This window comes from Vipera berus (genome assembly GCF_964194415.1).
Source record: "Vipera berus genome assembly, chromosome: 1".
Classification (NCBI taxonomy): Eukaryota; Metazoa; Chordata; class Lepidosauria; order Squamata; family Viperidae; genus Vipera; species Vipera berus.
The window spans coordinates 52,890,358-52,900,964 of record NC_138202.1 but is presented as its reverse complement, the minus strand read 5'-3'; the positions used below and the strand labels follow the sequence as shown (position 1 = coordinate 52,900,964).

The window sequence follows — 10,607 nt, the reverse complement described above, 5'->3', positions numbered from 1 at the left end:
CTTAGCTAAACCCCAGATTAATTGGAGGCATGTTATTCAAACTGATTTCCTTCAGAAAGAAGCAACTTCTAATCAAAACTCTGAATCAAATTTTTGAGCAGCCTGTTCTTGTTATTTCTGTCTCCTCTATGAAATCTGAACCATTTCATTATCCAACATTTGTGACTATTGGAGACCTGACTGCATAAAGAATGGCAGAGCGAACCCATAAATGGAGCAGGCACCTGCCAGGAATTGCTAATTTGTGCCATTGTTAGGTGCAAATGGGGAAAGACCTGAATTCTTTTACATAGAAAGTAAGATAGCTTCGTGACAAGACAGTCCAGGCATTAAAGAGAACACAATTTTGAAGCAAACTAGTAGCCCAGCAAACTGGAAATTAATTCATAATTTAAATATAGTAAGCAGGAGAGGATTGGGAGAAATCCTAATTTAGGCAGGCAATAGTTTCAGAACACTAGATCTTATTCAAGCACCAATGCATAAATAAGCCAGAGCAAATCGAGTAACTGATACTACACAGCAAAAGATGCTTTGGCATAATTGACACATCCTGTAATATAAAAGACATAATTACAGGTATCCTCGATTTACGACCACAACTAAGCTCAAAATTTGTTGCTAAGTGAAACATTTGTTAAGTGAATTTTGCCCCATTTTTCAACTTTTCTTGCCACAGGTTAAGCGAATCACTGGGATTATTAAGTTAGTAACATGGTTGTTAAGTGAATCTGGCTTCCCCATTGATCGCATGACCCTGGGACACTGCAACAGTCATAAATGAGTCAGTTGCCAAGCATTCAAATTTTGATCATGTGACCATGGTGATGCTGCAACGGTTTTTTCAATGCTGTTGTAACTTTGGTCACTAAATGAACTGTTGTAAATCGAGGACTATCTGTATAGGTTGCCACCAATCAAGTTGGCCTATGTCCAGCTGGGAGGATTTTAGATTTTTCACCAACGACATTTCAGCTTGTCCCTAGAAAAACGTAAAAGGAAAGCACTTTACATCTTCTTGTCCAATTACAGAATTCCTGTCTACAACAAGCACCAATGTACTTATGTACTGTTGTGTAGGAAACAATATTCAAATGCGCATTAAGTTTTAAAAATACATATGAAAAATCAATGCAAAGATCGACTTGAGCTTTGTGAAAATGTGACAATGAAAAGTTAATTGCTTTGGCTTCTAAAGGACCTGCATATCTAATTCCTATGGGGAGTAAGCAAAGAAAATATACCCACAGAAATCAAGCCAGTTGTAATACAGTATTTGTTCCTTTTCAAATTACGATTTCATGGAACGTGGGACATTAAACCAGTATTAAAAAAAAATCGGGCCTGATACTCCATTGTCTACACGGCTTAAGAATAAAGTGCACAACTGTATTTAAATTTTGTTATTCTTGTATTCTTTCCTGATCGCTTGGGACACTGCACTAAAAAATTGTATCTGCTGTTTGTTTTGTTCATACTTCAATTAATTAAACTATTGCAAAAAAAGAAATAATAATAATAATCTAGGAGACATGCTTCTGCCTCTGAATCGTATTAAATTTTGACTTGTCAAATTTTACTATATGGTGCTATATCCTATTCCCTAATATATTAGCTATATCAAGAGGAATTTCCATTCTTCCGCTGCCAGAAAAAAAATGTTCCACCATTCCTTACATTTATTATCCTTTCTAGGACAAATAGAACAGAGGTCCCCAACCTTTTGAGCACCAGGGACCGGTTCTGTGGAGAGAGGTTTTTCTGCGGACCAGAGGGGGCGTGGTTTCATGTACTGCCTGCATCCCACGGATGGGGCTTTGTTTGTTTGCGTGGACCGGTTTCTGGCTGATGAGACACACCCCCTTCATTCCAATAAAAGATATAATTTAATCAAACAAGAAATACATTAGCCAATACAGAAAAACCCCAATGCAAGGAAAAGCAATTTGATCCAGCTAAAACGGCCATAGGCAGACAAAAACCGCCTAACTGTAAGCTATAAAGTATCAGCCTAAACAAACATTTAAGTTTAACCTCAGGTATGCGAGGCTGGCTGTCAGCAATTTAAATTAACAAGATTAGAACAGGGACACAGAAAATACATAAAAATAATAATGAAACAGATCAGATTCTTTCCTGAGGCAGAGATTAACCTTCTCCTGAGCAAGATCAAATAAAGAAATAAGCCCATCAATAGACACTGCTCCGTGAATCAGAAATGACAGTTTGAAAACCCAGAAACTCCACGAATCAGAAATGAGAGTTTTGAAAACCAAGGAAAAGAATAAAAATACACACTTGGAGACCACTCTTTCTAGCTAGCCAGGAAACTTTGCTCAATGTCACTCATCGTGTTTTCTTGCCATTAAAGACTTCTTTCCGGCAGCTCTGCTTCAATTCAATTATTTCTTCAAAGCGCTGATCGTTGCATCCCGGCTGGAATAATTCCCAAGGGAGGGGCATTTTCCTCTCCACACCGGCATGTGTGGCGGCCCGGTGCCGGTCCATGGACCGGGGTTGGAACCCCTGAAATAGAATGTCAGCCCTGTGCTTTCAAATGTTTTATACAAACTTCAAGCTCCACTTTCATTTGTCAACAGATCGATACCTGATAAGCATTACTGAGATAAATATTTTCACTATTCAAGAAATTAGTCTAGGATAAAATTTAACTTCTTGTAGCCACTTCCCTGCATTTCCACTGTTCTTTAAGAACATTTTCTTAATATACACTTTGTCTCACACTGAGCCATAGCTGAGGCCACCTACTTCATGATAAATTTACCTACAGTAATATACCTAACCTGGCTTGATAAATATAATTAAATTAGTAGCATGTTTTGTTTTGTCTCAACACATTTGTAGCACTTTAGTGATTTATAACACTTTGCTGGTATCTTGGCTGTTGATGGAACAGGTATCCACCATCACAATGAATGCCCAACCTTTCTGGCTTTCAAGAAGAAAATGAACTACTTCTCAAGCAGGTTCCGAGCGACTTTTATGTGTGGTTCCTGTTGCACCAGTAACAGCGCCACACATCTGATTTATTCTTTCCAGCAGTTACTGTTTTAAAAGTTGATTTTGTGATAGGCTGAACCCTTTAAGTCACCCAGAATATTTGACGAGTGGGCAGCCTTAGAAATCCATTAAATAAATGAAATGACGTGCAAGGCTTGGGAACGCCTCAGCTCCTATTGACTGCTTTCAACAGCAGCCAATACATCTCTTTGGAGCAGATGTCTAAATAAATAAATAAGTACCCCAACTGACTGGAATTCCTCCCAGGTTAGCAAAGAGGCGGCAAGCCAGTTTCACCCCACCTCCTGCTGCCCATGCTTGACTAAGAAAAGTGGGAGAAATTCCCAAGGATTCAAATACACAAGCCCTGCCCCCCCCCAGCTCTTCTGTGAGGAGTTGCAGGCAACCTACAAGGTGGGAATAAAGCAATCTCACAAAACAAGGGAGTTAGTACCCATCCTTGCATATTCCATAGGCCAGAATTTGAAACGCACAGGCACAAGCCATATTTTGGGGAACACCGGAAGGTACATCTGCTGAAAAGTGAAAATGCTTTATTTCAGGACGAGAGCAGGGTCTTCTGGAGCCTTCAATTCCACTCCTTCCCAGGGGGAGATGGCATAACTTCTCCAACTGCTTTCCTCCGAGGCCTGGCACGTCCACCCATCACACCGGCTCCAAGGAGGTTTTTCCTCGCCTTAACTGGGGAACACTTCAGCCGTACAGGGCACGTACCCGGTTAGCCGAGGCAGGAAGGGGGGCACCGTTAAAACGAGCGAAGCCTCGGGGAAAAATCAGCAAGGAGCCCGCGAAACATTGAAAACTCCGAGGCTGCGCTTGCGCATAGCAGCATCTCCGGTAACGCCTCCGCAGAAAGCCGGGCGAGCGAGGCACCGCCCAGCCCGCCGCGTCCACGCGGCGAAGGGTCGAGAGAAAGGAGGAGCTCCGCGGGCCGTATGCAGATAAGGCGCCGGCGCCGGGCATTATGGGGAAGCGGTAAGCGCGGCGCACGGAGGGTCGCGAGTGTTACGCGTGTCCCCCACGGCCTCCTCAGCAAGTTAACGTGTGTACAAAGCGTGGTCGGGAGGACTGGAGGACGTAGCATGGTCCACTGTGACCTGAAGTGAGTGAAGCGATCGTGGGAGCGCGTCCCGGCGCGAAGCAAAGCATACTTACCTGGCAGGGGAGATACCTTGATCATGAAGGAGGTTTTCCCAGGGTGAGGCTCATCCATTGCACTCCGGGTGTGCTGACCCCTGCGATTTCCCCAAATGCGGGAAACTCGACTGCATAATTTGTGGTAGTGGGGGACTGCGTTCGCGCTTTCCCCTGATGATTTGGTCTAAGAATAGAAAAAGCTAATGCTGCTTCGTGTTTGGTTTTATAGAGCGTTTAAGAATCGTTTTTGTGAAACTTCAACTGGTCTAGCGGAGAACGGTTGTTACAAGGTTTTTCAATTGGAACGTATTAGCGTTTGAAGTTATTACCCTATTATTTACCCTTCATAAAAGCTGCAAATGACGGGACTGATAATACTACCCATTCAGTTGTGTGTCTGAGGCAACTGGACTTCTGTTTTTTCTTTAGCTCTGAGTGGATGGTGGGGAATGGCAGGATTTATACTCCTTCCAGACCAAAAAAAATCTCTCTAGTTGGGATAAGCTTGAGGGAGTGACACGACATGTACCGTGAACAAAGATTTCGACTGAACTCCATAGATAAAGCCAAGGAGTTTTTGAGCACACATAAATTAATTTCAGAACTCAGTGCGGAGATGGATAAGACTCTGGAAACAGACCAGCTTTGAAAAAAGGACAGTGAAGAGATAACTGAGGTGTCTATACAGGAATCTGATGTTTCATTTAAAGATGGAAAGTAAAGTCATTACATGGAATATCAATGGGGCTAAGTTTCTTACGGACCAATTCTTGCCTTTTTCCTATGAATATTGGAGGCATGTTATTCAAACTGATTCTTTCCTTCAGAAAGAAGCAACTTCTAATCAAAACTCTGAATCAAATTTTTGAGCAGCCTGTTCTTGTTATTTCTGTCTCCTCTATGAAATCTGAACCATTTCATTATCCAACATATTTTTTTAAATTCCATTTATATCCTGCCCTTCTCCGAAGACTCAGGGCGGCTTACAAGCTTAGCAGTAGCCTTTATTCTATGTATATGCCTGCTTATTAGGGCTTTCACACACACCCCAAGCAGCATTATTACAAAGTCAGCTTAATTGCCCCCAACAATCTGGGTCCTCATTTTACCTATCTCGGAAGGATGGAAGGCTGAGTCAACCTTGAGCCTGGTGGGATGCGAACCTGCACTAATTTGTGACTATTGGAGACCTGACTGCATAAAGAATGGCAGAGGGAACCTATAAATGGAGCAGGCATCTGCCAGGAATTGCTAATTTGTGCCATTGTTAGGTGCAAATGGGGAAAGACCTGAATTCTTTTACATAGAAAGTAAGATAGCTTCGTGACAAGACAGTCCAGGCATTAAAGAGAACACAATTTTGAAGCAAACTAGTAGCCCAGCAAACTGGAAATTAATTCATAATTTAAATATAGTAAGCAGGAGAGGATTGGGAGAAATCCTAATTTAGGCAGGCAATAGTTGCAGAACACTAGATCTTATTCAAGCACCAATGCCTAAATAAGCCAGAGCAAATCGAGTAACTGATACTACACAGCAAAAAATGCTTTGGCATAATTGACATATCCTGTAATATAAAAGACATAATTACAGGTATCCTTGATTTACGACCACAACTAAGCTCAAAATTTGTTGCTAAGTGAAACATTTGTTAAGTGAATTTTGCCCCATTTTTCAACTTTTCTTGCCACAGGTTAAGCGAATCACTGGGATTATTAAGTTAGTAACATGGTTGTTAAGTGAATCTGGCTTCCCCATTGATCGCATGACCCTGGGACACTGCAACAGTCATAAATGAGTCAGTTGCCAAGCATTCAAATTTTGATCATGTGACCATGGTGATGCTGCGACGGTTTTTTCAATGCTGTTGTAACTTTGGTCACTAAATGAACTGTTGTAAATCGAGGACTATCTGTATAGGTTGCCACCAATCAAGTTGGCCTATGTCCAGCTGGGAGGATTTTAGATTTTTCACCAACGACATTTCAGCTTGTCCCTAGAAAAACGTAAAAGGAAAGCACTTTACATCTTCTTGTCCAATTACAGAATTCCTGTCTACAACAAGTACCAATGTGCTTATGTACTGTTGTGTAGGCAACAATATTCAAATGCGCATTAAGTTTTAAAAATACATATGAAAAATCAATGCAAAGATCGACTTGAGCTTTGTGAAAATGTGACAATGAAAAGTTAATTGCTCTGGCTTCTAAAGGACCTGCATATCTAATTCCTATGGGGAGTAAGCAAAGAAAATATACCTACAGAAATCAAGCCAGTTGTAATACAGTATTTGTTCCTTTTCAAATTACGATTTCATGGAACCAGTATAAACCAGTATAAAAAAAAATCGGGCCTGATACTCCATTGTCTACACGGCTTAAGAATAAAGTGCACAACTGTATTTAAATTTTGTTATTCTTGTATTCTTTCCTGATCGCTTGGGACACTGCACTTAAAAATTGTATCTGCTGTTTGTTTTGTTCATACTTCAATTAATTAAACTATTGCAAAAAAAGAAATAATAATAATCTAGGAGACATGCTTCTGCCTCTGAATCGTATTAAATTTTGACAACGTCAAATTTTACTATATGGTGCTATACCCTATTCCCTAATATATTAGCTATGGTTCTCCATGGAGCTCCGCGAGATGAAGCGTCGGAGACGGGGCCTAGAGAGCTGTTGGAAATCCAGCCGATCCGAATCCGACCGGTTACGACTAAGGTCGTTTACGAGAACTTATCTCGCGACATTGAGGGTGGCTAGGTCTAACCACTTTGCCACCCTCATCGCGTCCGCAGATAATCGCCCGGCCGCCCTGTTTAGGGTAACTCGCTCTCTCCTTAATCAGGAGGTGAGGGAGGAACCCTTGCAGGGTCGAGCCGAGGAGTTTAGTCGATTTCTGTCGGACAAAATCGCTCGGATCCGGACCGGTTTGGACTCCGACTGGGCAGAGTCTGACGATGAGGATACGGGCGGCCTTGTCGATTTAATCTGGGAAGAGTTCGATCCTGTGACTCCTGAAGAAGTGGACAAGATCATGGGGAAGCTGAGCTCCACCACGTGTTTGTTGGACCCGTGCCCCTCCTGGCTGACTTATGCGGCCCAGGATGGGACACGAGGCTGGCTCCAGGCAGTGATTTGAGTCAGGGTAGTTTTCCCGCCGCCTTGAAGGAGGCGGTGGTGAGACCCCTCCTCAAGAAGCCTGCCTTGGACCCAGCAATTTTAAACAACTATCGTCCGGTCTCCAACCTTCGCTTTCTGGCGAAGGTTGTTGAGAGCGTGGTGGCGCAGCAGCTCCCTTTGTTCTTGGATGAAGCTGATTATCTAGACCCGTACCAATCGGGTTTCAGGCCCGGGTACAGCACGGAGACGGCATTGGTCGCGCTGGTGAATGATCTCTGGCAGGCTTGGGACAGAGGTTGCTCCTCTGTCCTAGTCCTTTTAGACCTCTCAGCGGCTTTTGATACCATCGACCATGGTATCCTGCTGCGACGTCTCAGGGGGTTAGGAGTGGGAGGCACAGTTCTCCAGTGGTTCTCCTCTTACCTTCTGGGACGTTCGCAGTCGGTGTTGGCAGGGGGGCAGAGATCGACCTTGAGACCTCTCATTTGTGGAGTTCCTCAGGGATCGGTTCTCTCGCCTCTCCTGTTCAACATCTATATGAAGCCGCTGGGTGAGATCATTCGTGGTTTCGGAGTTGGGTATCATCAATATGCTGATGATACCCAGCTTTTTATTTCGACCCCAAACCACCCCAGTGATGCCCTTGACGTGATGTCCCGCTGCCTGGAGGCGGTTCAGGTCTGGATGGGGAGGAACAGGCTTCGACTCAACCCTGACAAGACTGAGTGGCTGTTCGTGCCGGCATCCCGGGAAATTCCGATTATTCCATCTTTGGCCATGGGGGGTGAGCTATTACCCCCCGTAGATAGGGCTCGCAACTTGGGGGTCCTTCTAGATTCACAGCTCTCTTTGGAAGAGCATATTGGAGCTGTGACTAGGGGGGGCCTTTGCCCAGGTTCGCCTGGTGCACCAGTTGCGGCCCTATCTAGACCGGGATGCCTTGCGTACAGTCACTCATGCGCTCGTGACTTCTCGTCTAGACTACTGTAATGCTCCCTACATGGGGCTGCCCTTGAGGTCCACCCGGAGACTTCAACTGGTGCAGAATGCAGTTGTCTTGGGGGTTTCCCGATACTCCCACGTTACACCTTTGCTCAGCGAGCTGCATTGGCTACCGGTTGCTCTCTGGGTGAGGTTCAAGGTGTTAGTGATGACTTACAAAGCCCTTCATGGCATGGGTCCGGATTACCTACGGCAACACCTGCGGCCGGCGTCAACTTCCCTCCGTCCAGTGCGCTCCCACAGAGAGGGCCTCCTCAGGGTGCCGCCGATCAAAGAATGCCGATTGGTGGCCCCCAGGGGGAGAGCGTTCTCTGTGGGCGCGCCAGACCTTTGGAACCGCTTACCGGTCGAGCTCCGGATGGCCCCCGACCTTCGCTCCTTCCGGCGCGATCTCAAAACCTTCTTTTTCGAACAAGCTGGCCTGGTCTGACGGGATGGGGTTGGGTTTTTATAAATAGTTTTAATTTTAATATGTATTAATTATTACGGGCATAATGGTTTAATTACTTTTTAATTTTTGTATTCTGTTTTTTATTATGTATTATTCGGGAAAAGGGCGGTATACAAATTAAATTATTAAATTAAATTAAATTAAATTATCAAGAGGAATTTCCATTCTTCCGCTGCCAGAAAAAAAATGTTCCACCATTCCTTACATTTATTATCCTTTCTGGGACAAATAGAACAGAGGTCCCCAACCTTTTGAGCACCAGGGACCGGTTCTGTGGAGAGAGGTTTTTCTGCGGACCAGAGGGGGCATGATTTCATGTACTGCCTAAATCCCACGGATGGGGCTTTGGTTGTTTGCGCGGAGCGGTTTCTGGCTGATGAGACACACCCCCTTCATCATCATCATCATCATCATCATCATTATCATTATTATTATTATTATTATTATTATTATTATTATTATTATTATTATTATTATTATTATTATTATTATTTAGATTTCTATACCGCCCTATTCCTGAAGGACTCAGGGCGGTTTACAGGTCAAGGTTAAAAACAGTTAAAACAGTACAAAAATTAAGATAAAATTAAGATTAAAATAGGATTAAATAACAATAGCCCAAGTATAAAATTTAAATTTAAAAATTTAAAACCCCTCAGTCCAGGCCGGATAAATCAAACAACCAGGTTTTTAGGTCCTGGCGAAACGAACGAAGGTCGGGGGCAGTCCGGAGTTCCACAGGCGGGTCGTTCCACAGGGCAGGCACGCCCACAGAGAACGCCCTCCCCCTAGGGATAACCCGCCGGCACTCAGTGACCGGCGGCACCCTAAGGAGGCCCTCCCTGTGGGAGCACACAGGACGATGGGAGACTGATGCTGGCAGCAGGTGCTCCCTAAGATAACCCGGACCCATGCCATTTAGGGCTTCATCCAAATAAAACATATAATTTAATCAAACAAGAAATACATTGGCCAATACAGAAAAACCCCAATGCAAGGAAAAGCAATTTGATCCAGCTAAAACGGCCATAGGCAGACAAAAACCGCCTAACTGTAAGCTATAAAGTATCAGCCTAAACAAACATTTACGTTTAACCTCAGGCATGCGAGGCAGGCTGTCAGCAATTTAAATTAACAAGATTAGAACAGGGACACAGAAAATACATAAAAATAATAATGAAACACATCAGATTCTTTCCTGAGGCAGAGATTAACCTTCTCCTGAGCAAGATCAAGTAAAGAAATAAGCCCATCAATAGACCCTGCTCCGTGAATCAGAAATGACAGTTTGAAAACCCAGAAACTCCACGAATCAGAAATGAGAGTTTTGAAAACCAAGGAAAAGTATAAAAATACACACTTGGAGACCACTCTTTCTAGCTAGCCAGGAAACTTTGCTGAATGTCACTCATCGTGTTTTCTTGCCATTAAAGACTTCTTTCCGGCAGCTCTGCTTCAATTCAATTATTTCTTCAAAGCGCTGATCGTTGCATCCCGGCTGGAATAATTCCCAAGGGAGGGGCATTTTCCTCTCCACACCGGCATGTGTGGCGGCCCGGTGCCGGTCCATGGACCGGGGTTGGGACCCCTGAAATAGAATGTCAGCCCTGTGCTTTCAAATGTTTTATACAAACTTCAAGCTCCAATTTCATTTGTCAACAGATCGATACCTGATGAGCATTACTGAGATAAATATTTTCACTATTCAAGAAATTAGTCTAGGATAAAATTTATTTAACTTCTTGTAGCCACTTCCCTGCATTTCCACTGTTCTTTAAGGACATTTTCTTAATATACACTTTGTCTCACACTGAGCGATAGCTGAGGCCACCTACTTCATGATAAATTTA

At 43.6% G+C, this 10,607-nt stretch overlaps 1 long non-coding RNA gene across 1 annotated transcript; it reads right to left on the bottom strand.

Annotated features, from left to right (window-relative positions):
* Window positions 1-814: 814 nt before the first annotated feature.
* LOC308663263 lies at window positions 815-4,113 on the bottom strand. Its single transcript, XR_014025338.1, has 3 exons — window positions 3,757-4,113; window positions 2,299-2,526; window positions 815-982 (listed from the first exon to the last, which is right to left on the bottom strand). It is a non-coding gene; the product is annotated as an uncharacterized lncRNA (long non-coding RNA).
* Window positions 4,114-10,607: the final 6,494 nt, after the last annotated feature.